Source organism: Austrofundulus limnaeus, unplaced genomic scaffold (genome assembly GCF_001266775.1).
Source record: "Austrofundulus limnaeus strain Quisiro unplaced genomic scaffold, Austrofundulus_limnaeus-1.0 Scaffold30, whole genome shotgun sequence".
In the NCBI taxonomy this organism is placed as follows: Eukaryota; Metazoa; Chordata; class Actinopteri; order Cyprinodontiformes; family Rivulidae; genus Austrofundulus; species Austrofundulus limnaeus.
Window position 1 is genome coordinate 1,393,616 of NW_013952432.1, and position 6,300 is coordinate 1,399,915.

Consider the following 6,300-nt stretch of genomic DNA (forward strand, 5'->3'; position numbering starts at 1 on the left):
TAAATAAATAAATAAATAAATAAAAACAGATAAAAGAAGAAGTAATCTGCTTTCCAACGCCCATTCCTGATTTACAGCAGAAGCAACATCAAGATGTTTTCTGTGTGCATCCTTTCACAACCAATAAATCCTCAAACATCCACTAATTGACTCATATAACTAGACACTGCATAGCGGTAACATAATGACCCCCGCACGCACAAATGCACCAGAACTCAGAAGTCTTTATTCCTAATAAATGCCATGCTGCTAGATGCATCCCAAAATTGTAGTGGTTTGGGTGGGGGTCTTTTTTTTGGGGGTGGGTTGGTTGACATGATGGATAGCCCCTCATCAGAGCTAAATAACAAAAGAAATCTGAAGCTTCAATGTTGAACAGTTTCTGAGTTAAAAGCCTTTCATATGTCCAGACACCCCCTCTTTGAAAGGAGCCCCCTCCTCAAATATGGGGTCTATCATAAAACCGTTGGCTGGCGCAGTGTAGGTCAGACTCATCTACAACCCTGACAAATTTCATGTTGATCAGTGCAGCCGTTTTTGTGCTACAGTTGACCAAAAATCACTGAAAAAAAAAACTGTATGAAAACAATATGACTCCCACTCATAATAAGTGCAAAATAAAAGCAGTACATAGAAGGACAGCTGCACAYTGCTCTGCATATTTTAGATGTTTGGAGGCTGCTTTTAGTCTGCTAAATTGATAAGAATTAGTTTAATATAAAGACTAATTAATTAATTAATTAATTTCTCTTTTTGTTTTTTCTGTTATAACTTGAAAATAACACATTCAATTTACATTTACACAGCATTTTTTAACTTCAGTTTTGATCATCATGGAGAACAAGTCATAATGACATTTAGATGTAGCTCACAGTCTRCTGTCTATCTGATAGAAATTAAAGTTTCTGGAGTTTTCATCTGTGTTTTTAGTTAGTTTGGGAGTTTACTCTGGTTACAGTCAGATTTCAGAGCTGCCACTGACAATTTGTTGGATTTTAGTTTGGATCAGTTTCAGGTTGGTTTGGGACTGATTTTTTTAACTAGTTTTGTTTTTGTTGGGGGCAGGGGGACTTTTTATTGTTTTATTTGTTTTATTTTTTCTTTATTAAAATGTGTAACTTTCTTACAGTATAAGTATACTGTATTAGCATAAATATTTTGTTCTGTTCTAAGGGATAAAATATCGACTTCAATCTTTTTGCAGCCTTGAAAAGACACAAGTTCAAAAATGCAATAACTAATTGTATTTATAAATAAAAGTAAGAAAGATTGAATTGTTTTAAGTTGTTCTGGTGCTTTTATGGACAGGTTTTCTTTTCTTTTTTTGCTTTATTGTCACATTTGATGAGCAGAAACACAYTGCATTTCTGCATGCTGAGTAACATACAGTATAAACTCTTTTATATTCACATTTCATGCCATCGTCTGTGAAAAACATCCCTAACATCCTTTTAATTGTTTTAAAAAAACATATCTCATATAATTGTTGTGTTTTCTGTAAATCAATGCTTGTTAAAGTTTTCAAACAACTGCAGACTCATTTGCATGTTCAAACTTGAGCAGGCATTTGTTTGCAAAAGATAAAGTAAAAATCCTGAGGATTGATGATGAGCAGAATGTGACGTGGAAATAAAGAAAATAGATAGAAATGGAAATAAGGAACATGGCAGCGAAGACAGAGCGACCAAACTATTGTAAAAGGTTGAAATGAATACAAACATGAAGTTCAAAGAAGGGCATAAAGAAGAAAGTGAAGGATGAAAGTTCTTTTTAATCTTCCAAACGTAACGTAGCTTTTGATTTGGATTAGCATGTGACGTTACAATCAGGGAGCGATGACCTTTCCGCTCCCTTTTATCTGCCTCGTCGTCAGACTGCGGCTCAGGGTTTCAGCTTGTGAGGCGTTTCACTTTGTTTGATGGCTGACTTGTCTTGACAGCCGAGGGAAAGTCTTCCTGTTGGGATGAAGCTGCAGAGGAGCGAGCGGGAGGCTGCACTGTGTGGCGCTTTCAGTCTTCAGTTCCTCCCAGCCCATGATCATCGCAGCACTGAGTTGAGGCGAGTTGAAGACTTCAAGCGCTGCACAGAATCACGAGCCGGAACCTCAGCAACACCTCTGGTTTGTCGGCCGGTCACCTCTTTTTAATGACTTCTGATTGTAACATAAATCATTGACTTTTAAAGATGTTTTTTTATTGGTTTTCAAGCAAATGGTATCCAGAAAATATAAAACAGTGTTTGTTTATTTTATTTATGATGGAAAATGAAGAACTATACTGAATTTTATCTACTTTTATACTGTTTTGATCTCAGCACAACTGAATTTCAATCCTTGATTTTACCTAAGCCCCTCTTTTTTTTTCAATGCCACATTTAAACTTTTAACTTTTAAATTAATTTGTATGATATGATATGTAGGTAGGGGTATGTTTGTGTATATATTTATATATGTAAATGGGTATGGTTTTCAGCAGGGCTAAAGTCATTATAATTACATAGTTATGCATTTTTCTTGCTGTGGTTTTGCTATCTTTGTTTTGTAGGTGTGGAGCCGAGAAGTCTGGTGTGCTGTCTTGTGTTTTCTCAACATATATTTTACATATCTTCTAATCTCTTTTTCACTCTTTCTCATTGCATTTCACTTTTTTCTTTCTTCTTCTTTTTCTCCTATTAAAAAAATCATAATAATGGTGTGGAAAGGATGTCTACAGGGGGAGAAGGGAGGCATCTAAAAAAGAAAAAAAACTTTTAAATTGATTTAATCCCAAGCAAAACCTCAAAACAATGAGCCATTATTTGTACAGATGACATAAAAAATTTATAACTTTCATGTGTTTGTCAATTAAATTGATTCTGCCAGAAAGACCATGATCTATTTGAAGATCAGATCAATCAACAATTCACTAATGTTCCCAATTTAAATTAGTGCCATCCATCCATCCATCCATCCATCCATCCATCCATCCATCCATCCATCCATCCATCCATCCATCCAGCCATCCATTCTTTATCCATCCAGCCATCCATCCATCCATCCATCCATCCATCCTTTTATCCGCTTCTTTCTTTCAGGGTCACGGGGGTAATGGCCTGGCTTCAAACCCGTGTTCAGTGTATTTGCCCTTATGACCCAGTTCCACCCCAATTATTGGAACCCCGAGACCAGCGGTTCTATTCAGGCCAGGCAGGTTGGGCTGATTTGACATCAACTATTGTTGCTCATTGATTGATTTACTGAGCGGGGTGGGGGGGTGGGGGGGGGGGTCACACCACACAGATGAGAGTAACATTGCGTGAATTGTTTGTATATGGAAGAAAAATAGTCTCATTGGAATCTGAATATTTTTAGACACTGAATTTATGACATTGAATTTTTATCCTATTTGTACAGACTTTTTCACATGAGTTAAATGACACAACAATAGGGAGCTACCAAAAAACAGCAAGCTAACATTAGCTACCATTAGCTTACCTCTCAGTCGTCCTGCTCTCTGGTCTTAAGCGTCATGCTGCTGGAAGGTCAGATGCAAATGTTCTATACTTTTCTTTCCAGTTTAGTGCAGTCCATTATTGCTGTGCTGCAAATCAAGCTAAATAGAATTTTCATGTGTTTAATATTATGATCCTGCCCACATCGAGGCTGCACTCAGTGTAAACACAACCAGGGCCGAGGTATAATAAGACCAGGCCGACTGGAGCCGGAGAACGTCGAGCCAGGCTTTACAACGCAAACATGCCTAGAGAAAAAAAATGCTTWGAGACYAAGGAGACAAACAACCATCCACACTCTCACTCATGTTAGGGTCAATATAGAGTCACCGATTAGACTAACATGCATGTTTTTGGTGTATGGGAGGAAACCAGTGTGCACGCAGAAAACCCATGCATGCATGGAGTCGACTCAGCAACTTTCTTGCTGGGAGGCAACACCTCTACCAAATAAACCATCATACCATGAATTAGTGCCAAACATGAACAAATCTTATTTGTGTATATTGACAGGGTTCATTATAAACAATACAATTTTAGGGAAAACAATAAAACAATCATTATATATATATATATATATATATATATATATATATATATATATACAAGATTCCATCCTAAATGTTTAGTGATCTCACATCTTTTTATTATTATTTTTATAAGTAAATAAGTGTTTGGCGAACTTATTCTTAAATACGGTTTAAAATGTTTTCCTTTGTCTCTTATGCTATGATTTTTGGCTTAAAATTGTTCAAACTGTTAATGTAGAAGGTTTCGTGGGTGAACGGGTCTGACCATGAAAAACTTGGTCCTTCGTTATGCTCTAAATACAAACAATAATTTTAAAAAGCCCATGGAAGATATTGAAGACAAAGATAAAATAGATGATTCATAAAATATCAATGACTTTTTCTGATGTTGTATTGCAGACGTCTGAGTAGAACTTTGCTGCAGAGCGGTGCAGCTGGTTGTTTGATGCTAAGTTAAGGGTCTTCTTGTGTGCTGTGTGAACTGGTTTGAACAAAACCACTCATGTTAAGTTCATTAGAAATTAAAAAAATGTCTTGGTGTGACTGAGAGCATTAATAGTTGTTCATCTTTCTGATTTTGCTTCCTGGGTTTCTTCCCTTCAGTTTCATTCACGCTCTGACTGAGCTCTTATCGGCTGAGGTTGGAATGGATTTTAGATCAGGAAGGACATCCGATGCTGCAGAACATTAAGTGCGCTGGTCACTCAAATGGTTAAACCAGTTTTATTTCCGACCGCATCTCCTGTCCTGTCAGTAGCAAAACCCCACCTTATAATTGCAGCTCCTTCTTGTTTGTTCCTGCAGAGAATCACACATATAGGTGCCATCTGTTCACCCCCTRGTGTCCAAGCACTTTTCCCTCTTTCGGCGTCCCCCAGCAGAGATCTGATTCTCACAGCCTCCAGTGAACAGCTGATGCTGTGATGAGACGCTGCTCGATGCTGATGATGGCTCTAATATGAGCTGCTGTTAATTAACTGCCGCGAGCACCTCCTTATAGCAGCTATAACTACTTCCCTATTTTCATATTTTTGTTCTGCTTGACTCACTGCCAGCATCTTGAGATGAATCGGCTCCCGACACCTTGAGGAGAGAGAAAGCTTATTGAAGGAATGGAAAGTGTTGATGAACAGATGTGTGCTCCTCTCTGAAACCTWTGGAGCATCTGGGATGATATAGGGCCAATAAAGTGGCAGTTCATGTCTTTTCAATGGGGTTAGAAAGGTTGTTGAACAACCTCAGTTTGGAGAAATAAATTTGATTCTTACCAGATCATTGTGCTTACAGCTAGTTTTTGCTGAAGCCCACTTAAAAAAAACTAAGTCTGGTATTCAACAAAAACAAAAACTAAATGTAAAGGAAATATACATGTGGAATATTGAAAAATTATACAGCTGTCAATATTTTTACTGAGAATGGATAGAAATGAATCAAAGCAACAAACTTGTTGACATGCCTGATGAATTAAACGGGTTTTTTTGCTTCCATTAACACAGGAATAGACTATGAAAACAAATCAAAATTTTTTTCCCCTGGTCATGTTTTATTGCAGAATCAGTGCAGAACTCTATTAGGACAGTTTATCACAGATGTGCTTTAAACTCATGCAGATTTTATTAGATTTTGATTGTTGATAATAAATTTGGCAACAAAGTAGAATCAATCGTATGAGAAAACCCATTTTAATCACTGTTGCKTTATCATCTGGTCACATTAGATTGAATTTAAACAGACTCTTTGTGTYGTAGACATATTTTTGTCTTACATTTCCTTTTTTCTTTTTCCTCCGGTATTTTGATCAACGTATCGCAGTTTAAACAAAACTGTCATCAAGACAAATTTKAGAAAGCTTCCCCTGCAACCATTTTTTAAAGGACAGATGCATAAAATCTCAAATCTTTATTTTAGGTTTAAAAAAGGGCTAATTTTTTTGTCTTCCCCTGAGGAAGAGTTGCTGCAGGTTTATGAGTTGTTTGGAGCGCTTTTAAGGACTCACCAGCCTTTGGCACATCGTCTGGGTGAAATATTTTAGTTTGGAAGCACCACTAACTGCYTTGATTTGATACAGCGGGTAAAATAAGTATTGAACACGTCACCATTTTTCTCAGTAAATATATTACTAGAGGTGTTAATGACATGAAATTTTCACCAGATGTCGGTAACAACCCAAGTGATCCATACATACAAAGAAATCAAACCATAAATGTCCAGGGGTCGGATTTATAAAACAGGCGTACGCACAATTTGAGCCCAGAAACTTGCGTACGCCACTTTGTACGCC

The 6,300-nt window shown here is 37.1% G+C and overlaps 1 protein-coding gene across 1 annotated transcript in view; it reads left to right on the plus strand.

The window, feature by feature from the left end:
- Nucleotides 1-6,300, plus strand: part of tmtopsb (teleost multiple tissue opsin b) — a 32,310-nt gene that overhangs the window by 22,385 nt on the left and 3,625 nt on the right. The gene's annotated exons all lie outside the window — the stretch shown is intronic.